This window comes from Amblyomma maculatum, chromosome 11 (genome assembly GCF_055883805.1).
Source record: "Amblyomma maculatum isolate TAMU_Amacu chromosome 11, ASM5588380v1, whole genome shotgun sequence".
NCBI classification, from domain to species: Eukaryota; Metazoa; Arthropoda; class Arachnida; order Ixodida; family Ixodidae; genus Amblyomma; species Amblyomma maculatum.
In genome coordinates this window covers 100,709,799-100,734,711 of record NC_139354.1, presented here as the reverse complement: position 1 = coordinate 100,734,711, position 24,913 = coordinate 100,709,799, and the positions used below count along the sequence as shown (strand labels likewise).

Sequence of the window (24,913 nt, the reverse complement as noted above, 5' to 3'; positions counted from 1 at the left end):
GTTCGGCGTTCTGGATTTTTACGCAGGTCTGTCTCTGTGAGAGGAAGCGTTCTATATACTCGAACGTGTTCTTTCCACATCCCGTTTCCAAAAGGTGCGTCAGGATCACCTCTTGCGCCACATTATCGAAGGCTCCCTTCAGATCTAGAGCTAGAACTTTCTTATCCCCATTCGGATGTTCTATCGGATTTAGTATCTCTCTGCTAAGCTGTAACAGAACATCCGAGCAGATTTATTTGGCCTGAACCCGTACATACAGTCGCCGAAGACTCGCTTGTTTTCTAGATACTCGGAGAATCTCTCTCACCATTATTTCTATCAATTTGCCCACGCACGACGTGAAAGAAATGGGCCTGAGGTGGCCCGTATCTATGGCTTTGCCCGCTTTTGGGATGAATGTTATGAGTGCCATTTGGTGAGAAGAGGAACTTCGCCCGTCCAGATTGATTTAAAGTGTTCCAGAAGGGATTGCTTTACCGTGGTCTCGCCCCTTCCTGGTGCGGTCTCGCGTTTCATTCTCGCTAGGGCCGCCTTGATCTCGTATAGTTTGAAAGGTTCATCTAGCTCAACCTTTTCGTCTCCACTGTACCTGTAAATTCTCTCTTTGGGTCTTGGGTTGTCCTCAAGTACTGGTCTCCGAGCTTCAGTGCTAGCTGGGCCGTATTTCCTTGAAATGCGTGTATTGCTCTCTGCAGGTGTTGCTGCGTCTCGGTGCGCGTCTGGTTTGGATCTATAAGCGCACGGAAAAGACGCCATGTGTTTTTGCAGACATCTGGCAAGCTGCCGCGTTGCACCGCTCTACCCAGTTAGCGCCTGCGAATTGCGAAGCGTAGTCTGCCGCCTCTCTAGTTATCGCGACGATCCGGTTCTTAGCTTGCGGTTATGTTTCTGCCTGCGCCATCTATTGACCATGCTGCATCGGGCTTCATAGAGGTGAAGGAGGTGAGTGTCTTCATCTGTCGCCGCCTCTGAGAGCTCTACCTGCGTTTCCGTGAAACGCAAGATGGTCAGCACCTGTTTGGTCCAGGCTTGGTATCCCTGCTCCTGGATAGAACTAATGTTATTATCTTTTCCGAATTTTGCCCAATCCGGAAGCCTAGTCTGCCTCGTCTGTCTGGTAAGGGGTTTAGTGCGGATCGTTATGTTAATCAAGCAGAGGTCGCTACCGAGTGTTTCCTCTGTATTCGTCCACTCCAATCGCCTCGCGTTTTTCGAGAAGGTTAAGTTCGGACAAGTGTCCCTCTGCGCCGAGTTCCCAACCCGCGTTGGTTACACTGGGTCAGTGTGTAGGGTTAGGGCTAATGTAGACGCTGCCTCCTCTAGCTTCCGTCCTCGTATGTCATCGCGGTTGTAGCCCCATGAGAGGCTCTGCGCGCTGAATTTTAACACTAGTAGCGGATCTCGTCCCGCTTCCCTGATAGCCCTGCTAAGGAGTGTGAAGGAAGTTACGCGCAAAAAACATGGACAGAAAAGAAACACACCCGATGTGGCGGACGGTACATCGAACAGACGGGACGCTGCAGCAGCACAGGTCACCTAGTTACCCAACTTCTCGTTGCTCGCACAAGCCAGCATACAAGGCGTTTTTGAATGAGAGGCATGTGTTGCGCAAGTTTATTACTCAAAGGAGCGGATAAATTATTTGAGCCTTCATATTGCCGCGAAACCTTAAAAACTGCATTTCTTGCTTTTAGCAGCCGCCCGCATGTGAGCTTATCACTCTTATTTTGGCACGCATAAACATTCTGTATTCCTTTTTGATAATGCTCGATGTCGCGAGATGCACCTTTACAGTTTGTCCGGCAAAATGCGCAGAGATCTTTCTCGAAGATACCGACCAATCCCGCATGTTTCTACAATGTTCCAGGTTGAATTAGTAACGTTTTTCGACGGTATCTTGATGGTTCTGAGCCGCTTTTAAATTGAGGGTTGACGAGTGCGACAGGCATTCTTAGTTCGATGATCGTCGAGCACGTTTGTTGCTATTGCCGCTTAGTTCTTAGTTCTTTTACGAAGTTGTTTAGTTCTTTTGCGGACGCAAGTTAGCCAAATAAACAATTTGTAACAGTGAATTTAGAGCCTCCTCATTTGTCGCCAACAGCATTGTTATCACTATGTGACAGTCTAATAAATGAAATAATTCTGTCAGTCCCCTTCTATGTGACTGCTCGAGGAAGAGACGAATTTCCCTAAGGCACATGCGATGGGTCGGCCGTGTATGCAATAGGTTTGCTGATGTGAAGAGAAAATGAAGAAACAAGGGAAAAAAAAGGGACATGACACTGTTGCCCTATATGTATGTATCTAATACTGTTATCTGGTTGCGGTATACGTTTACGGCCTGCCCTCGTTTTGCACATACATGATTGTTTGTAAAATAAATCTCAGCTTTAATCTGGCGTTCACGTGTGTCTCTCCAGCATTGTCCGTGTTTTTTGCGTGCGCTGGAAGGGTGTCTCACAATTTTACCAGAAAGCCCAGCTTTCTATGCTTACTGAAATGACCCTTTTAAGTATTGCTTCAACACATAAAGCGTTAATGATTTAAAAATAAATCAACCGTCCGTGAAACTATTTAGCATCTATAAGAACCGAGTGCCAAGCCGGTCTGAAGGAAGTTGGGCAGCGATCCGTAGTAAAAGTTTTGTTTTCGGCACCAAAGAAGCTGATGAGCCTTTGTAGGTTAAGTTGTCCCACACGTACGCAAAAACCAGCATGCAATATCAAACATAGGGATCCCTTGGTATCATTCCAGAAGGATGTTGTGTATAAGATCCCGCTTTCGTGTGGTAGACACTACATCGTCCAGACATTGACAATCTAAAAAGGTCGGCAATATTGCCATAGACGGACAGCTAGCTGTGCATTGCAAAAAGTATGACAGCGAGACACCTTGCCAGCCTTTGTTCGACAAAACTATTGCTTTGTATCGCCACCGTACCAGCATAACTAGGGAGATTGTGAAAGCATAGCAGATAGCACGATCAGGGGATGAATGCGTCAGCAAACCGTGGGTGGCTCTATCAAAAACTGAGCTGGATTTCTTAGCTTAGGCGGCACGTGCTCATGTTTTTCCTTCTTTCTTTGTTATTCCGAAGTGTCTATATATACGCTCCGCAACCGCAATAAACATTTGTTGAAAGTGCGCTATTTTCCTGTTCCCTCCTCGTCCTTTGTGCTTTTGAGCGCTTCGCTGTATTGACGATGAACCAACACGCCCAAACATTTTCCCTTCTGTAATCAAATAGTCGACTTCTCCTTCTTTGTTAGAACCAAAACAAAAGAAAATGGGTGAAGGTGTGAGAGTGTAATGCAAGTTAGGAAAGCAGACGAAGCTGTGAAATAAATTGAGCACGGAATGTCACAAGTGGATACGGCAGAGTTTCAATAAAAAATTGCTGACGAATATGTTTCTTTTTAAGGCGAAATTTGAGCGCAGCTCCTCAGCTGTTTTATCTTTTTCGATATATTGCGGCAACGATTCCAAGCAAGACGTGTATGTACAGTTACAGACAACTATTTTATTTTTGAATTCCTTCAGGAAACACTCCGCTAACAGTTGTGGGCTGTTATGAAGGAAGCTTTGTGGTCGGAGAAATGAAGAGAGGCATTAAGTTGTTGGGAAATTTCGGGAGGCAGCGCTTGGGCCCATAGAAACCTGGCGCGGCGAAGAGACTAATGCCACAAGCAGCAGACGAGACAGAACCTTCGCGAATACCTTAAACTGACTTGAAATCGCTATAGCCAAAGTTATCAAGGTGCTCATTGAATTTCTAGCAGTATGTTTCAAAGGAAAACGAGGGCGAGCTAGATCCGCGTGAAGCCTTCCTCAAAAGCGAAGGGACGATCGGCTAGAAATCCGGACTATCAAAACAGGCGTATATATGCTAACTACATCAAAATATGATGTTTTCTATGTGAGTGTGTGAATTATCGGTTACTGCACATCTTACCCTGCAGTTCGATGTGGGCGGTTGCATTATTCACGAATTATTGTCTCTGCAGCGTGCACCATGTATGGCCACATCTTCCACTTGAGCTCTGAAGCGTGCCATTAATATTGTTTAACAGAATGTAAAATGCACACAATCTGTCACACTTCTCTTGGAAGAAGGCAGCAGAGCAGATAACAACACAAAGCATATGAAGCACACACCCACACACAAGGACACCGCTGCACTGACAACTATATTAACAAGAATCCGCACATCTCCCTTCATTTCACGTCTGCAGCCGTCTTCCTTGTCTTGAACATCCTGCCGGTTTGAGCAAAAATTCCAAGTATTTCTTCAACAAAACCACTGATGGCATACCGACACATTGGTCTCCCAAGTCGCAGATTGCATATGCTTCACATATTTCTTTTGCTAGCTTGTCCTTTATCCTTTTCATAACCTTAATATTGTGAAGGTCAGCCGGATATTTTTGGTCTCTACAATCAACGCAGTGTTTGCAGTGCACAGCGAGATTAGTGCCAGACTTATCCGGTATTGCCGTAGCGCGCTCTCCTGTCTCAATGACCGGATTAGAGAAGAGAGCACGCTAGAAGCAATGAAGCATATGGAGGTAGAAGCAATGGAGCGCATTTTTCATCGTGAAGTTTGGGACACGTCCATGGAAATGAACCTTCCGTTTCTCATGCGAGGCGTCAAACAGACAGTTTTTGCCGGCCTTGCAAGGAACAGCCTCCCCCTAAAAAAAATACCAGTGCCGAGTTCAAACAAAAGCATACACTATGGAGAGGACGCTTGGCTCCCGAGCCTGGATGTCATGTTTAGGTTGCAATGGCAAAGAGACTGGCGTTGAAGCGAATGGGCTGTTTGTTCGGCTTACTTGCTAACCCAAAAAAGAAAAAAAAGCCTAAAAATTTCGGTGTTGTGGTAACCGCAAACATGCTTCTCTATAGTCCATAAGATAGTGCCTGTTTCATATTGCAGTGCTCAATTTACTGTCAGCGCAAAAACATCTAAATAAACGAGCCAAGGTGTAGGGGGGAATTCCAATAAAATAAGTAAATAGTTTTTCTTGACTACAATGGTTCAATACTAATCTCTGCGCATCTCGCGTTGTAACTAAACTGAGAAAGGCGCTTTTCCCGCTACTTAGCGCACAAAATCGGACTGTGAAATGAAATTGGCCATGCCGATTACAATCGGTGAAGAAAAACTTAAAATTTGAATGGTTAGTGGCGATATATCTTGTTTGTATTATAAAGTTTAAACTTCCAAAAGCGCCTCTGGACATGAGAGACGCCGTAGTGGTGGAGTGGGTGATATTGAAAAAATTGATGGCCTCACATTTTCGAGATATTCGTACCGTATTCGGACAGTTGGACTCAGATTTAGCAATGCTGACTAGCCTCATTTTTGGTGTTTTTCTCTATAATGGTCGTTGTTTTGATATCTGCCTTTACGTCGGTTCAAGGAGACCACCACCTTTATGCCCCAGAATGTTTAGCATTAAACCCACCACCTATAACTATATTCATTACAACGCGTTTCTCGAATGCGCGAAGAGGTTGGCTTCAAACGCACCTCCGAAATACGATCTGCAATAATGTAAAAGCGTCCGGGTTTCTGTTCCCCATTTTCTAGGCATGTGCATTCGAGATAAGCACCTGAACCACGCTTAAGCTCTGATGTGCGAAGCGTAATTTCGAAATGCCCGCTGCCCGCTGAAGATGATCCCCATTCGGCCAAATTAGATACCAACATGGGCAGTGTCGCAGGGATCATGCACGTCATAGCGCCACTGCAACTCCTCGCCGTTTGAGCATAGGCAAGCTTTCCACACACCCGAAGAGATGATAAGTATAGGTATATTTTGTAGTGTATATCTTTACAGGCTTCTAGGAGCGCTACATCCATGAACGATCTGCATGCACAATGTCTCGCAGGCGAAGAGCATAAATCCGGCGCATATCACTAAGCAGGGATAACGTTTTTTTCTATATGTTTCGAATCGGTGGGGTCTCCCGTTTGAATTCAAAGCCGCTGAGCTCTGTTCGCGTAGATTTCAAGTTTTTTTGTTATTTTGTCAGGATTGAATAATCTATTTGCTGAAGTAAACAATACAGAAGAAAATCCACCGTCGCCTGTCCCTCTCTCTCATTTTCTTTGATATATATATATATATATATATATATATATATATATATATGTGTGTGTGTGTGTGTGTGTGTGTGTGTGTGTGTCTGTGCTGAGCGGAGTAAGCATCCGCTGCTCGGAGAAATAGAAGTATGAGATTATTGGATGTATTGTGTTGTTGAACGTTTTGACAGGAGCAAAAAATTCGAAGACAACTTTGTTGATGTTGCTATATAAGTAGCTTCTTCGAAACACCCGCGTTTACATAAAGCCAATAGAGTGGGAGGTTGCCCACGTTTATATACTACAGAGAACCAACGAATTCTACTTACGCTCGCCACTCATAATCTAACTGTGAGTACTTTTCTGATCAGAATATATATATATATATATATATATATATATAAAGAGAGCGAGACAGAGCGCCTAAGCGCCGCAATCTGCACTTCCCGCTTTCGAATAGTGTAATAATTTAAATCCTAACATGACCTCTAATGTTTTGTGTACTTACTAGTAATGGTGTTTTTGCAGTCAGCACGTGCTATAGAGCAGTGCCGTGAGGATGCCTGTCAGACAAAGATATCTGTAGTGCCTTCTATTGTGGTTGTGAATATCAATTTAAGAGCACTGAGCGTTTTTATCAAAGGGGGATCGTGCGGAGGTAGCAAGAAATTGACTGCACGCTTTCTATATACTTTGTAAGTCTCTATATATGATTAGCTACACGCTTTAAGACAAGTTATAGGTGAAAATTCCTGTAGCTGTATTTTTAATTATAAAAAATATACAAAGCTTCATTTGTTTTTTTAATGATTACCTTTTTTTTTGCGCTGCACCGTTTAACCAAAAAAACATTAGAGCACTGCACTACCTGTATTGGAGTAGTGCAAAAGACGGATGCTGCTGTTCGTTGCTTCTACTGGCTTCGTTCGCTTCTTGTTCACTCATTTTAGTCTTTGGCACTTTCTAATTGCGCACCAATCTTTTCCTATGCAATTTTCTGCACTACTTACGATTGCGTGATGTCTCATTATTGACGTCACATTATTCCATCATCATCATCATCATCATCAGCCTGATTATACCCACTGCAGGGCGAAGGCCTCTCCCATATTTCTCCACTTAACCCGGTTCTGTGCTAGCTGCATCTACTTGACCCCTGCGAACTTCTTAATATCATCCGCCCACCTAACTTTCTGCCGCCCCCTGCTACGCTTTCCTTCCCTTGGAATCCAGTTTGTTACCCTCAGCGACCATCGGTTATCCTCTCTTCGTACTACATGTCCTGCCCATGTCCATTTCTTCTTCCTAATTTCCACTAGAATATCGGTAACTTGAGTTATTTCTCTGACCCACTCTACGCGCTTTCTATCTCTTAATGTTACCCCTACCATTTTTCGTTCCATAGCCCTCTGGGTTGTCCTCAACTTAAGCAGAACTCTTTTGGTTAGCCTCCACGTTTCAGCCCCATAGGTGAGTACTCACATTATTTCACTTCTTGTTTGCCCATTTTAGTCTTCGGTACTTTCAAATTGTGCGCCAATCACTTCCTCTGCCCTCTTTTGGCTCTACTTCCTCTGGCGTGATGTCACGCCCTTGATGACATCCTAATTGTCTGCCTTAAATAACTACTTTAGTGTTTGATACTTTCAAATTGAGTGCCAATCCTTCGCTATGCTCTTTTTCGGCTCTACTTCCGGTTGCATGATGTCACATTCTTGGTGTCACACTAATTCACTTCTTGTTTCCCCTTTTTAGGTCTTCCGTACTACGAAATTGCGCGCCAATCTCCTCATATGGCCTTTCGAGCGGAGATGGCACAGCTACAGAGCCAGTAGCAGGCCTGTGCATTTTCTTTTCTTTCTTCCTACACCCACAACAACATTGACTTTTGCACCCACTGAGAACGCTTACTCCTTGCTGCTTTTTGGGTAGGTTTTTGCGGCTCCTGGTATGAAACGCAAACTTTTGTGCGCTTGCCATCTTTTAAGTGCTGCAGTTCACAGCACTCCATTAGAGCTAGTGTTCCGTATGGCCATGAAATGTTGCCGGAGCTCGAGTATAACCACGAGGGGGCGTATCCAAGGTGCAATATGGCAGCCGATTGGGAAATCCTGTGTCGTGTACAATTAAGCTTCACCTATAAATACAGCGGTGAGGGGGAGGGCAGAAGAGTTCAGCATCTCGCTACAGAATAGACATTCAGCTCTAACCGAGGATGGCGACATTACCCTAGAAGGAATGAACAATAATTTCAGAGATATCATGAGATATCATTACTGAGTGCGCTGTGGAAGTAGGCGGTAGGATAGCTAGAGAGGATACCGGTAAGCTGTCTAAGGAGACGAAAGATTTGATTTAGAAACGCCAGAGTATGAAAGTTTTCAATCCAACAGACCTGATAGAATTGGCCAAGATATCAAAGCTAATCAATAAGCGCAAGGTGGCCGATATAAGGAAGTATAACATGGAGAAAATTAACCATGCTGTAAAAAACGGGGAAAGCCTTAAGTGGTAAAGAAGAATTTGGGCATACGCAAAAACCAGATATATGCGATAAGGGACAAAGCGGGCAACGTCATCACGAATATGGACAAGATAGTCCAAGTAGCTGAGGAGTTCTATACGGATATCTACAGTAGCCAAAGTAGTCAGGACCGTAATGAGATTGACGGAAGAGAAAAACAGTCAGACGTTCTACCAGTGACGAAAGACGAGGTCAAGAAAGCATTAGAAACTCTGAAAAGGGGGAAATCAGCTGGAGAGGATCAGATAACTACAGATTTGTTAAAAGACAGGGGGGATATCGTGCTGCAAAAACTGGCCACCCTGTATACGCAGTGCCTGGTGTCATCGACGGTACCGGAACCATGGAAGAATGCTACCATTATCCTCATTCATAAGAAAGGGGACTCTATGAATCTTGAAAATTACAGACCAATCAGCTTACTGTCTGTTAAGTATAAGGTATTTAATAGGTAATCGCAAATAGAATAAGGACAACCTTATACTGCAATCAAGCAAATGATCAAGCATATTTTCGGAAACAGTACTCTACTATCGATCATATCCATACAATCAACCTGGTGATCGAAGAATGCTCGTAATGCAACCAGCCCTTATACATAGCATTGATTGATTACAAAAAAGCATTTGACTCAGTTGAAACTTCGGCGGTGATACAGGCATTGCGAAATCAGGGGGTAGACGAGCCGTACGTGAGTGCTGGAAGATTTATATAGTGGCTGCACAGCAACTATAGTTCTGAATAAAGAAAGTAACAAAATTCGCATAAAGAAAGATGTTAGGCAAGGAGACACGATCTCCCCAGTACTATTCACAGCTTGCTTAGGAGAAGTATTCAGAATTGGAATGGGAGCAGTTAGGGATAAGGGTACACGGAGAATACCTCAGTAATCTGCGATTTGCTGATGACATTACCTTGCTAAGTAACTCGGGGGATGAACAGCAAATAATGATAGATGACCTAGTCAGGAAAGGTAGAAAGATAGGCTTAACAGTCAATATGCAGAATACTAGGGCAATGTTCAACAGCCTACGGAAGGACCAGCAGTTTACGTTAGGTAGCGAAGCACAGGAAATAGTAGGCGAATATGTCTACTTAGGAGAAGTAATATCCGCAGATCCTGAGCATGAAAAGGAAATAACAAGAAGAATAAGATTTTGAAAAGCGCATTTGACGAGCACTCGCAGATTATGACTAGCAGCTTACCGGTATCGCTCAAGTGGAAAGTAGACAACAGTTGCATCTTACCTGTGCACACCTACGGGGCTGAAACGTGGAGGCTAACCAAGAGGGTTCTACTTACGTTGAGGACAACCCAGAAGGCTATGGAACGGAAAACGGTAGAGGTGACACTAAGAGATAGGAAGCGTGCAGAGTGGGTCAGATAAAAAACTCAAGTTACCGACATTCTAGTGGAAATCAAGAAGAAATGGGCATGGGCAGAACATGTAGTGCGAAAAGAGGATAACCGATGGTCGCTTAGGGTAACAAAATGGATTCTGAGGAAAGGAAAGCGTAGCAGGGGGCGGCAGAAAGTTAGGTGGGCGGATTAGGTTAAGAAGTTCGCAGGGGTCAAGTGGATGCAGCTAGCACAGAACCGGGTTAAGTGGAGAAATATGGGAGAGGCCTTCACCCTGCAGTTGGTATAGTCAGGCTGATGATAATGGTGATAATGAAAAACCCAAGAGAGACTCACGCTCCTAAGAGACCCTGCGGTCCAAACCAGATTGGGAGAGTCTCTCGAGATGCCTGCCCAGACATTGTGCTAGCAAAAAACGCAGATAGACCAAATTGGTGTAATACGGACCAACACCTGGGTAGCGATCACTATATCCTCGCCACCAGCCTGACTACCGGCAGACACAAAAAGAAGATTGGAACTGCGCGAACTGCCGAACTGCACGAACTGCGGAACTGCCGTGCCCAAGCTAGCATGTTCCGCTAGTTTATAAGCTTCCAAAGAATTTAGCAACATGCTGCAGTGAGCGAAGTTCGACAACACCATCTTGGTGTATTTAGCCGAAGCCAGCGTGAAGAAAACTATTTACAGTTAGCCTTTAAATAAGCGACCGCTGATCTCTCAAATATGACCACGGTTATTTTGGGGGGCGTCACTTCTTTTGATAACCGTTGCACTGAGTGGGCTGGTGTAACTGGCAAGCTGAATGATGCAGGAGAGGTTATAAAAATCTAAAAAGTGTCTTTTCTTTTTACCTAGGTTTATAAGACGCTATTCTGCGTTTTTCTACAAGCATAAGGTTCACTGCATAGGTCGTAGACATTGTTGAAGGTCGTTTTCTATTTTAAAATTTGTACACAGAAGATAAGACTGTTTCGACAGGCGCGGCGCGCACTGCCGTAGATATTGAAAAATATATTTCCATTTCTGGCAAAACACTTGCTATAAGAGAGCAAAAGATATGAAAACGAAAAACCTTAAGATTAGAGAACTTTTTCCAATGGCCCTGCAGGCGAACTTTCTTTACCGCGGCGCGCAATAGGACGTCTCTCCAGACAGGCAGTGGGCAATACATGGAAGACAGTTGATGCTTACATCAATTGCCTGCCTGTACAGGTACGTCTTGTCTTAGAGTGAATGCACGAGATGGCCAATCTTATAAACGCTTTGAGTCAGAATTGTCCGTTCGTCGAGGAAACATTGCGAAAATACAAAGGAACCTTGAATAAAGTGCTGCACACGTCCTGTCACGTTTCCATGATGCGTATATGGGCCGGCCGCACTGAGGCTCTGAAAAGAGCAGCATTGTAGTCACGTGCACACTCAACAATAAACAATCGAGTACTGTAACGCCGCATTCACACACGGCGCTCTCAAATAATCAATAATTGTAATTGGTATCCTTGCGCTGTCATCAAGACATGAGCTTTCAAATTCGAGGCCTGGTCTGTGGGTGTGTTAGTACTCGTAACGGATATGCAGAGAGTTTCTAAACCAGTGACCGAAATTCTCATCCAGACTTAAGGGTAAGCATCTATTCAACTTTCACTATCAAAGGTGACCTTAGATACAGGACGAGTGCGCCGTAGAATGTAATTTGTAATTATGTTTGCGAGTTTATTTTACTGTAAAACGTTTCTATCTAGATCTGTCTATAGTACCTGTGACGTAAACGCGGAATGCAAATAGGTTTAGAGTGATATAGACTGAACTAGTCTTACCGTGTGCAAAAAATAAGATAGTAACTAATGTGGAATCGTGAGGATAGATATTAAACCTGCTTCAGATGAAATATATACCCTATGGCAAAAACCAGCGTTTTTCAGCGTCTTCCAGTGCGAACCAAGCACGATTTTGGCGCTGGTTTTGCACTGGATCTGCTGGGCATGCGGGAGGTCTGCAATATTTACTGGGTCAGTTACGGGAAGACACTGGTTGCACTGGTACGGTGGCAGAAAAACGCTGGGATTAGCTTTCTGACGCTCGGTGTGTCACTGGCATCCGCGATGCATTGGGAGAAGTGCTGGGGCCGCACCGGTCTCAGTACCTCAGTTAGCCGGTGCGGCCTCTGGCGTCGACCGGAGTAGCACCCCTCAGGGGCAACATGGCAACAGCGCACTCGCAATCGACCATCGGGGCGCATGTGATAAATATCGTTCAAGCAAGCGCTTTTTGCTGCGAAGTCGCTGCGCACCTGTAAGAAAACAAATGCAGTATCTTTTTTCTAGAGTTTCCATGTTTCGTTAGGTCGTTTCGAGCATTTCGAGAGAGACCCCGACCGCCACGCCTCTGATATCTCATGACACACTGACGATTACGTAAAACTAAAGCTGTAATTGAATAATGTGGGCTACTATGCATAACAAACTTCACAGCTGATCTTAAGGGCACTGTAACACAATGATTACTGCCAAAATATTCAATGCTGGCTCAGTCGCAGGCGAGCGTAGCCTGCACCATTGCCCAGTATAAACAGCAGAAAGAAAAAATAAACTGAGGAAGACAGTAGTTTACCGAGCGATGGGCCCATGAGAGAAAAAAACAACAACATAGAGCACATGTAATGCGTAATATTTTGCGTGTTTCTCAAGCTTTTGCGCTGCTTCTTACTCTGCGTATAAAGCAGCCGAGCCCTCTGTCATCGCAACGCTTCCCGAAATGTTTACATACAAATAAGGTTTAGTTACACGCAAAATAGCGTCGTCACCGCTGCGCTTGCAGGTATTTAAGTTTGGTCGCACATTTTTCCTTAAAGGTTTGTACTAAAGCTCCGTGTTCAGCGAAACTTACGCCCATGGTAGCAGAGCACCACCGAAGAGCCGGCGTTGGCAAATTGGCCAGCGTTGTCAAACTCCACATGTTAAAAGGATTCCAGTGCACACAATAGCGCGCATGGGCATCCAGAACATTAGTTGCAAGTCGTGAGAGCATGCACAAAGCTCCAATGATCAAGAAGTTGTAATTGCGAGAGCAGCAGCAATTGCATGTAGACTGCGAAAGCTGAAGTCCCAACCTTATAAATGCGGTCATGACATAAAATTCAGAAATATTTCGAAAGGCACCAGTTCTCGGCGTGGCCGAGGAACAGAAATCTACTGAAAATTTGCCGCAAAAAAAGATGCCTTAAGCCCACGCCGCCATCCTTGACACTGCTGAATAAATTCGTGCGGCTGCACTTTTCTCATTTTGAAGCCCACACAAAAACCGCGAATATCCTATGCAGCTTCTGCACACTCTATCTTGCCCAGTGTTATACTTGCATCACATAACACAGCCTAAAAATGAAGAAGAGGTTGCACACCGTGGCTCTTGCAAAAATTGTTAGACCAGTTCCTTTCCACTTATTTGCACTTTTCCGCATGTCATCTGTGCATGCTCTACAATATGTTTCGCTATCACGTTGTCTTGCAAAGGTCAGGCAATAAATAAAACAAAAAGTCGGCGTGGCCGAGTGGTTAATGTAGCGAGCTAGTTATTTAGTATAGGTGCCCAGGTAACCAAATTCGGAGCGCGCTATGTGCCACTCTTTTTTTGTTTTGTTTTTTACTTTTTAGGGTTTTTTGATGTACCTAACTTGCTTTGTTACTTTTTACCTTTTAATTCTTATTCCGGGCCTTTTTTTCTGCGGACGAACAGTGCCGCCAGTGCGGAGCGTGCCGTATGCCGCGACCCAGTGCACCCAGTTTCCAGCGTCATGAGACCATAATCAGGTATGGCGCTGGGGCGCTGGAAACTAGTGGCACTGGGTTTTGCAATAGGGTAGAGGCAGTCATCTTAATCGTAGCTTACATTTTCAATGCTGCCTACGAACTCAGGGAAGAGTTCAGTTCAGAGTGATGATGGAACAATGCAGAAATGTGAAGTAATTTTTTTGCCAAATAAAGCACAAGGATCACACGAGTAACTTGTTTATTGCATATTCAGGCACAACACATGGGTTCAGCCACTTACTCAATTGGAATGTAAGCCGATAGACTTCGGTCTTTCTTCCACTCACGTCTTCTTTTAGAATTCTGACATCTATCAGATGCAAAAATGCATAACCTTAAGCCGCTCTCGCGTTGGTAGCACCGTAATCTATTCTCGACTACCGATCATGACTACGAAAAAGTAACATGAGGTAGCTCTGGTAGATAGATTTCACATCAGAGCGTACACCGAAGATTTCACAGAATATTTAGAAGCCTTTTTTTTTGCAACGACATATTTATTTGTGGCATTTAACTTTCCAAAGCAACTTAGGCTATGTGAGACGCCATAGTGTTAGGCCCCGGAAATTTGGACGACCAGCAGTTTCTCACGGCAGCTGATACTGTCCAGTACATGATCGCCTTGCTTTTCACCTCCATCGAAAATCGCCTGCCGTGGCCGAGATTCTACGCCGCATTCTTAGGCACAGTAGTACAGCGCCCTAACTACTGCAATATTGAAGCGAAGAGATATCTATTCACCTTTTTACCTGAATAAATAGATTGCAATCAATAATGTATTCTTTTCTCGAAACCGCAGGAAAGCAATCAGAAGGAAAATTCAGGCGCGACAAGTGACACATGTATATAAAGCTTTTTAATGAAAGGAGTCAAGATTAAGCTGGTTATTTAACCATAGCATAAGCGTCTGCGTTTTGCGTTCTAAGACATGCTGCTAGAAACAGAACTTGACCAATATTTTCATTCCGAACGCTCACGTCAGAATCATGTTGAAGCAATCATTCCTTAATCATCATTTCAGAGTCTTAAGCCCCTTTGCAAAGTGCTTCAATGAACGAATACAATTATTTTTAAGCTTGTCATCTTCAATTTTTGTATATCGCCTCAGACATCATCTCTTCTCACTTTCCTATGCCACGACAGTCAGTGTTTGAGAGTAGGCGGAACATCGTTTCTAGTCTCTGCATGAAGTTATAACAGTGAACCTTTACTGGCGCCGCCGGTAACGAGCGTTGTATTGCGAATTCGAAATGGGTAAACTGGTAGTATAATCGTTGAAAATGGTTTAATTGGGTTGTCTGGGGGACGATACGCGACCAGTGACGTAGAGCGATCGTGTTGCAAAGAACGATATCTGGTCCGATCAAGGGAGCCAGAGGTCCAAGTGCGTGCCCCATCAGATGGCGAACTAAGAAGCCTTCGTCATTTTTTTCTGTGCAGCGACGTCATTTTCTTCACATCTTGGCTTTCAGCGGGCGATTAGGCCACTCGTTTTGAATTACATAGAAGGAACACAATGAAGCCTTTTGCGCGAAGTATTTATATCATAATTATCTCCCGTTTCATAGATACGTAATCTTAAGTTGTTTTTTTTTTGCTCTCGAACTTGATGTAGCGTGCCTTACATGTGTGTTGATGTGTGTATCGCCATAGCCAACGCTGTTGTGATGCTTTGTGCACAAGGAGCTCATGTTCCGCCGTGCTGTTTAACGCCCTAAGAGCAGCGTTATGTTGAAGAATAAATTTCATTTCGAATGAGAGCGTTGCCGTACGGTTGTTTGCTGTCATTTCAGCACGAATACTACAGTGGCTACAGCAAAGTTAACAATGAAGAATAACCTGTTGTACGCTCTTGGATTGCTGCTCTGTTTCCAAAGCCTAATCCTAAGGTATGTACGTATTTTTGAGACTCCGAAAAAGATTAACTATTCGTGAATTTAGACACAACCGGACGCTTTTGTAATTTACTTCAGGTCTGCTACCATGGGGTATAACTTCCTCAACAGCTCTCTGCACTGAGAACCCACCACGTAGTCGTAAGGGTGATTGTTCAGTCGATCCTATCTGAGTGCCTGTGAAGGTTGTATTATATTGAGGCAGAGTTGACTTCAAGAACGGTATCATGTATGTAATAGCTCTTGTGAAAAATCCCAGTATGGCATCAAAACGGTTTTTACCGGTGCTTTATTATCCGGTATAAACATCGTACTTGTGTGATCAGTCCTGTATGCAGCATAAACAGGTTTATCATCATCATCATCATCATCATCATCATCAGCCTGACTATACCCACTGCAGGGCGAAGGCCTCTTCCATATTTCTCCAATTTACCCGGTTCTGTGCTAGTTGCATCCGCTTGATCCTTGCGAACTTCCTAACCTCATCCGCCCACCTAACTTTCTGCCGCCCCATGCTACGCTTTCCTTCCCTTGGAATCCAGTTTTTTACCCTACGCGACAATCGGTTATCCTCTCTTCGCACTACATGTTCTGCCCATGCCCATTTCTTCTTTTTGATTTCCACAAGAATGTCAGTACCTTGAGTTATTTTTTTTACCCCCAATCTGCACGCTTCCTATCTCTTAATGCTACCCCTACCATTTTTCGTTCCATAGCTCTCTGCGTTGTCCAGTTACTGGTTGAGTTTGCAGAGCGTAATAAGTTAAGAGTCATGAATACTTTCTTCAGCAAACGGAAGAACCGGGAATGGACATGGAAAAGTCTAAACGGGGAGAATAAAATGAAATTTACTTCATACTGTGTTCAACCCCCGCCATTATGCAAGATGTAGAGGTAATCGGGAAAGTGCGATGCAGTGACCACAGGATGATGAGGTACCAAATTCCCCTAAATCTGAAGAAAGAATGCAACGGATTAGTAAGAAAGAAACCCATCAACGAATTAGAGGGGAGGGGGGGGGGGGGGGGGGCAGAAGAGTTCAGAATCTCGCAGGAGAATAGATATTCAGCTCTAACCGAGGTTGGCGACATTACCCTAGAAGCAATGAACAGTAATTTCAGAGATATCATTGCTGAGTGCGCTGTAGAAGCAGGCGGTAGAATAGTTAGAGAGGATACCGGTAAGCTGTATGACAAGAAGAAAGATTTGGTTAAGAAACGCCAGAGTATGAAAACTTCCAATCCAACAGACCAGATAGAATTGCCCAGATATCAAAGCTAGTCAATAAGCGCAAGGCGGCCGATATAAGGAAGTATAACATGGAGAAAATTAAGCATGCTGTAAAGAACGGGAGGAGCCTTAAAGCGGTAAAGAAGAAATTGGGCATAGACATAAACCAGATGTATGCGCTAAGGGACAAGGTGGGCCACGTCATCGCGAATATGGACAAGAGAGTCAAAGTAGCCGAGGAGTTGTATGCAGATCTCTACAGTGACCAAAGTAGTCAGAACCGTAATGAGATTGGCGTAGGGAATAACAGTCAGACATTCCACCAGTGAGGAAGGACGAGGACAAGAAAGCATTAGGAACAATGAAAAGGGAGGAAATCAGCTGGAGAGGATCAGATAACTACAGATTTGTTGAAGGGCGGGGGGATATCGTGCTTGAAAAACTGGCCACCATGTATACGTAGTGCCTGGTTTCATCGACGGTACCGGAACCATGGAAGAATGCTACCATTATCCTAAATCAAAAGAAAAGAGACGCTAAGGATCTTAAGAACTACAGACCAATCAGCTTACGGTCTGTTACGTATAAGGTATTTACTAAGATAGAGAGATATGTATTTTAATGGCAACAGGAGATGTCTGCCTGGTGGTAAGCCTAGCATGCTACTCCTGATGAGGATTGAGGGATGAGGGTGACAGAGTGTGGGAGGGGGAGGGGAAATAAATGAGAAAAAAGAGAATCGGTGTCGCACACTTTCACACGCACATAATCACACACAGATGAGTTTTAAAGGGTATTGATCAACGCTGTGTCCTTAAGAAAAGTTAACTTTCACACGCACATAATCACACACAGATGAGTTCTAAAGGGTATTAATCAACCCTGTGTCCTTCAGAAAAGTTAGTAAGGCCTTGGTAGCTCGCGCAGCAGACGATCCGTCGCACGAAGGACCCAGGACATGTTCAAGGCGCAAGGTTGTGTCTTTAGGTAAGCTTAAATTATTGCGCAGAATCCTGCGATGTGCAGTAAACCGTTGACAGGAGGTTACCAAATGTTCAAAATTTTCACACACGTCACATGTAGAGCACAGAGGACCGCTCGCTATGCCTATTTTATCTAGGAAGTAGTTTGTGTATGACACATTCAAGCGGATTCGGTGTAGACAGTTTCGACGCCACCTGTTCAAATTGTGAGGAATTCGAAAGACGCAAGTGGGATCTATTCGGTGTAGAGGTAGATATTGATGGTTAGGATCACACCACAGAGAGCGTTGCAATCGCCATGATTCAGTTGCTGCAAGTCTTGCTGCATCTCTTCGTGAGAATGGTACTGAAATTGTCCTTGTGGAATCTTTTAGTTCTTTTGCAGCGGCGTCGGCGAAGTCGTTGCCCGCGATGCCGCAGTGAGCCGGTAACCACTGTAGCACAATGCTGTGACTCAAGTCATAGGCCTCTGTGTGTAGCTTATTTATGTCAATGACGAGCTCTTCCTGAATTCTTGATGATTTAAGCAATTGTAGTGCAGCGCGACAATCGCTGAAGATAACCCATGCTGCAGGGTGTTGTTGTAGAATATATATAATTGCTTCTCTCAGAGCAGTTAACTCAGTAGCCACAACTGAAGTGCGATGACTGAGTGTTGCCGAGATTGTGGTGTGCAGTGATGGTATCCACACGTCGATGGATGAAGAAATAGCTGTGACAGAGCCATCAGTATAGATGTGCCAATGATGACTGTAGCGTGCACAGATGTGCTCAAGGGCGAAGTATTTAAGTGCGGGTCCTGGGGTGTGGGCTTTTCTTTTGATGTCAGGTATAGTTGTCCAAATTTGCCATGAAGCAAACCTCCATGGTGGGAAAGATGACGGTACTGCGCTTTGATATTGCGCAGGCAGTAGATGGGAGAGTGATGTCATACTTTCCTCTGAAAACGGGTGGGTAGGTTCACGTGCAAAGCGCAGCTGGGCACGAAGCAGCTCCTGCGGTATCAGCACAGTTACAGATAGGCGTCTGCTCTCCGCCAGAGTGCCCACTGTGGAAGTGTTCTTTGGAAGACCTAGGCACACTCTCAAAGCTTTGGCCTGCATGGCTTCAAGTAGTTTAATGCTTGACTGCGAGAGGCCTTGAAGAACAGGGAGGCTATAACGAAGGAGACCTTCACAAAGTGCTCCATAAAGCCGTAATAAGGAATCGGTAGAGCAGCCTGTTCTGGTCGTTGAGAGCATACGGAATATAGATACGTATGAGGAGAGTTTGGTCTTAAGTTGTTGAACGTGTCGTGACTATGAAAGAGACCTATCAAAGGTCACACCTAGAAATTTTTGATGGTTGACATACGGTTAAGGAGTGGCAGCAACTTTCAGTACATAACGGGAGAGATCACGTCGTGAAAATGAAATTGCTGCGCACTTTTCTGGAGATATAACAAGACCTCGCTTGTTTAAAAATAATGCAATGCCAACTATTGCTTTTTGTAGCCGAGCATGCACAATGCGCCTGTTTCTTCCGGAGCACCATATGCAGATGTCATCTGTGTAGAGGGAGATTTCAACAGTAGGTGGCAAGGACTTGTCCAAACCAAGAAGAGATATATTGAAGAGCGTTGGACTTAAAATCCCTCCCTGAGGAACGCCACGAGACACATGATGTAAGGACGTGTCACCTTGATCCGTTGACATGTAAATGATCCTATCACGAAGATAATCAGAAAGCCAGTTATACATTCGTCCAGCAATGGCAACTGAACGCAAGGCTGAATGAATCGCCTCGTGCGTGACATTATCAAATGCTCCTTTAACGTCAAGGAAAACGGCAATAATTAAAGACCGCTCAGCTTTGCTGCGCCTGACACAGTTGGCAAGAGCAATAACATTATCAATACTGCTTCGGCCTTTTCGAAAGCCAGACATTGATGGAGGGTAAATTCCCCTATTCGTCAAGTCCCAGGTAAGGCGTGAATGAACGATTTTTTCCATCAATTTCCCAACACATCTTAGCAGTGCAATAGGACGATAAGCGTTTATATCAATTGATGGCTTACCAGGTTTAAGGACGTGTGTATTACGCGCGCAGTCTTCCATCTCTCTACAAGGCTGCCAGCTATCCAAGAGTTGTCATAGATGGTAAGCAGCTGAGTTTTGGCTTTTCTTCCAAGACGCGACAGCGAAATGTAGCTAACACGGTCAGGCCCTGGGCAAGATCTTTTGTTGGTAACTGCTAGCGCAGCTTGAAGTTCTTCCATAGTGAACAATTCGTCTAGGAAAGCAGTGTTGGGCGACGGGACAAAGGTGGGGAGCACATTTTGCAGTGAAGGAGCTGCTAATGGAGCAATCATCTTTGAACAGAACATTTCTGCTACATGAAGACACGTAGTATTGGCATTTAGAGCCACGCACTCGAAAGGATGAAGTTGTGAAGGCTGACTTCTTAAGCTTCATACAATACTCCATACTTTAGATAGTGGCTTTCTAGGATCTAATTTTGCACAAAAAGATGTCCTTTTCCTTCTTTCTAGCTTGTCCAAATGGCGTTGAACGTGTTTTGTGCTCGCCTAGAAGTCCGGATAACGTCTCTAGAAAGTGTCTTGCGCGCTCGTCTTTCTGCTCTGCGACGTATTGCTCGAAGGTTTTCATATTCGGCGTCAACAGCTGAGTACACCTTTGGCAGGTGGAGGACTCTCGTGTGCAATGTTTGAGCATGTGCTACTGCAGCAATGAAGGAGTCATAATTTAAATTTGACGGATCCTGCTTTTCTACGGCATCAGCGAAAGCTTCCCAGTTCGTGTAGCGAACTTTATTCCGCTGAGAGGCGAGAGAAAAGCCACAAACCTCAATATATGTAGGTAAGTGATCGCTGCCATGAGTCTCGATGTCCACAGGCCAGGTTGTTGAAGCTGACAGATCAGCACAGATCATGGAGATATCAAGAGCACTGGACCGTGCTCCTTGATAGTAAGTTGCTTGGCCGTCGTTGATAAATAATAAATTGTTGGAAAGTGCGAAGTCGAATAGCTGCCGGCTTCTGGCTGTAGATCTGACGCCTCCCCAAGCAGGATGATGTGCGTTGAAATCTCCCGTTATAATGTGTGGCACAGGGGTACTTCGCATGATATCTTGTAGGCGTTCAATATTGAAATTAGCACGAGGTGGTATGTAGGCGGCAATTACTGTAAACTGCATGTTCATGCACTTTAAAGTGGCTGCAATGTACTCATTAAGTGAATCAGTTGGTATGGGATGCTGGATGAAGTTGACGTCTTTCCGGATAGCCAGAATAACTTTACTGAGGTCTGTACCAGTTGTTGATTGCAGTACTGTGTAGCCTGAGAGACGGATTGTAGTATTAAGCCGAGATTCTGATATAGCAATTATAGGAAAACGATGCTTGAAGACCAAGTGTCGAAAGTCAGAGAGACGGGGGCGGAGGGTGCAGGCATTCCATTGAAAGATGGTGGCCTTATTTCGGATGGCTTGCACGCTGGGTGGAGCAGACGACTGATTGTCTGCTACCGCCATTGCGCGAGGAGAGGAGATATGAAATCAAGAATTTTAAGGATGGCTTTCGCCACCGGCGAGGAGAGTGGTATAAGAAAAGCACGAACAGCCTCAACAAGTGAGCACAGTTGGGAACAAGAAATGTCAGAGTTTCTGCGAATAGAGGTTTCGCATGAGCGGTTCCGGGATGCACTCCTCGAATGAGGCTGCTGTGCAGTAATTTTTTGTGGACTTGGTACAGATGGTTGTTGAAGCTCTGATTGTTGTGGAAGAGGAGGAAATTCAACCCCGTCATCAATTCTTGGATGACCAACAGCATCTTTCTGTGACTGTCCTTGTGATTTCTTTCCCGTCAATGGTTTTTTTTCTGTGATGACTACTCCTGATTGGATTTTGGTCAATTAAAGCAGCTTTTGCTGAGTTGTAGTCGGTATTGTTGGATATCTTGTACTTATAGATTAGTTTCTCCTTTTATTAGGCAGTGCAGCTGGAAAACGTTGCCTCATGCTGCTTTCCGCAGTTGGGACAAATGGGGATGTCACTTGGGCACGTGGTACGGTCATGATTTCCCCCACAGAGTGGGCAGCGCAAGCTTAGTCGGCAAGCAGTAGTCACATGGCCGAAGCGCTGACATCTAACACATTGTCGTTGTTTTTGGATGTATTCATGCACACAGTATCTTGTATATCTAAGTATAACGTATTCTGGCGCAGATTCTGTCACAAAAACAATGCGGATATTTTCGGAATTTCCCAGATGGCGCACCGATTTTATTGGAACTCTCTGCAGTAGTGCCGAGTAGATATCTTCTTGAGAAAGATCCAGGGGCACACCCTTGATTACTCCTACGCCACAGTTGTTTGGTCGGGGCTCGTATGCTTGCACTGCAATTCCTGCTGTTGATCGTATTTGTAAAAGGCGTTCAGTAGCGACCGCGGCTCGGGTGTCAACTGCCAGAAGATTAAGCCACTCGTTGGGGCGAACTTGAAAGACGGCATCTGGACCGAGAGATTCGAATGCTTGCCTCATTGCCAGCGGATTAAAGCGAGTAATACGGTATCCGGTATCTACTGGTTTTATGATTACTGTGAGGTTGCACTTGGGCGCTTTAGACGCGTTAGTTGCGTCGACACTGAAATTCGACCGCCTCGAGCTGCGGCGACGCTTCGATGGCACTTGAATAAATTTGTCTGGCTCTTGAGCAGACTTCGCCGCAGCATCTATACAGGTAATGGCAGGCGAAGTATCTGAGCTATCAGGAAAATCATCCTGACCTGTAGGCATCAGCCGATCCCAGCTTGCGGTGGAAGCACCAGATGCGTGTTGTAGATGAGCATCAGAGGGTGAGAGTCCTGAAGTACCTGGTGATGACAGGTGACCGCATGATACACAGGTTGGGATGACGGGTGATGATTGCAGAGCTGGCACAGTCTGCAGAGGTAGGCCTGACGCGACGCCAGAAGAACACTCCGGTGATGATTTCCTAAGGTAATCGCTAATAGAATTAGGACAATCTTAGACTGCAATCAAGCAAAGGATGAAGTAGGTTTTCGGAAACGGTACTCTACTATCGATCATATCCGTGCCATAATCTAGGTGATAGAAAAATGCTCGGAATATAACGAGCCCTTATACATAGCATTCAGTGGTTACGAAAAAGCATTTCACTCAGCAGAAACCTCGGCGGTGATGCAGGCATTGCGAAATCAGGGGGTAGACGAGCCGTACGTGAAAGTGCTGAAAGGTATTTATAGTGGCTGCACAGCAACCATAGCTCTGTATAAAGAAAGTAACAAAATTCTCATAAAGAAAGGTGTTAGGCAAGAAGACACGATCTCCCCAGTACTATTCACAGCTTGCTTAGAGGAAGTATTCAGACTTGGAATGGGAGCAGTTAGAAAAAAAGCGTAGATGGAGAATACCTCAGTAATCTGCGATTGGCGGATGACATTGCCTTGCTAAGTAACTCGGGGGATGAACAGCAAATAATGATTGATGACCTAGACAGAAAAGGTAGAAAGGTAGGCTTGAAAATCAATACGCAGAAGACTAAGGTAATGTTCAACAGCCTCAGGAAGGAACAGCAGTTCACGTTAGGTAGGGAAGCACTGGAAGCTGTAGGCGAACATGTCTACTTAGAGCACGTAGTAACCGCAGATCCGGACTATGAAAACTATGAAAAGGAAACTCCAAGAAGAATAAGATTGGGATGGAGCGCATTTGGCAACCACTCGCAGATTATGACTAGCAGCTTACCGGCATCGTTTAAGAGGAAAGTATACAACAGTTGCATACCTGTACTCACCTATGGGGCTGAAAGCGGTTTATACCGAGCTGGTAATCGTTTGAACAGGACAGACCAGTCCGATATTTTATTTTTATGTTATTTATTTATATATACTGCCATCTGGTAAAGATGGAGTTTATACCGGACTGGCGACATCCGATTTGAAGGTCGAACTAAACATAACATGTTAGGTTTGATTCTCAACCCAGACGCACCGGTTCGGTATGAAGCTAATACCGAACAAACAATTTCCTTCATGCATATCAAATCCGGATCCCTCTCCGGTATGCATCTGTAACCGCCTGGACCGGTCCGGTGTGGAGCTCATATATCGGATAAATCATGTCAGGTTTGAATCAAACCAGACTTACCCGTCATTAAGGGAACTAATACTGAATCGAGCATTTCTTTTTATCATCACAAACTGGACTGATAGTGCAGTTCAACAGGAATGACTATGCCGTAGCATGGCAAAACGAAAAATAAGCACGGAACTGTAGTAATATAGGATAAAACGTTTCCGTATATGCGGGACAAGAGTTGTTTCACAAATACCTTGAAGATTTGTACCCATCGTAGTGTGTGCGATCAAGTACATGTGCGCATCGCATTCCTTTTTCACGTGGAGAAGCCGCTCCAGCTCGTATATTCTTACAGTGTGTCTTATATACGCGACTAAGTAAGAGCCTTCAATGCAAAATTGAAAGAACGTAGCGTTTCATTAGCTATGACAAAAATATGCTCGTGCATAAATGAGACGCATCGCCGACAATCGAAATATGCCGAGCTATCGCCATATCGGCCGACGCTTCCTCGGGTGTTCTGATATACAAACGCTTAGTCGGAAGTGTTTCATAGACATCGCTGCTCAACTCCCTGCATGTGAAGCTAACACATGCAATGTGACAAGCGTTACTGAGTCGGATATCTCTGTATGTAGGGAAAAATTAAATATATTATAAGATTATATAAGAATGCTTGTAATTAGTAAATAATGATATTCTGACATTTGCCTCCAGGAAAGCGGTGTATTATAAAGGTGTAGAGTATTGGTGTCCCGTCATGATAGCCAGGAAAATGAATCAGCGTATTTCAAGCAGTAGGTGAAATATGGCTACATATTTTCCACCCGTGCAAAAAGACACAGTGAGCGAAAGAGCAAAGTTCTGTACATACAAAGGAATATAACCACGTATCCAAACGGCGTCTCAACATTTTAGGGCC

General features: G+C 44.5%; 1 protein-coding gene and 1 long non-coding RNA gene across 3 annotated transcripts in view; both read left to right on the top strand.

The window, feature by feature from the left end:
* The window catches only part of LOC146174501 (uncharacterized), a 151,120-nt gene that overhangs the window by 18,193 nt on the left and 108,014 nt on the right, over positions 1–24,913 (top strand). The window lies entirely within an intron of this gene.
* LOC146174503 (uncharacterized) overlaps positions 13,701–24,913 on the top strand; it is a 39,287-nt gene continuing 28,074 nt past the window's right edge. For both annotated transcript variants that reach the window (XR_014701822.1, XR_014701823.1), the window contains exons 1-2: positions 13,701–13,781; positions 15,575–15,670. This is a non-coding gene — a long non-coding RNA (uncharacterized LOC146174503). The remainder of the gene's footprint in view (positions 13,782–15,574; positions 15,671–24,913) is intronic.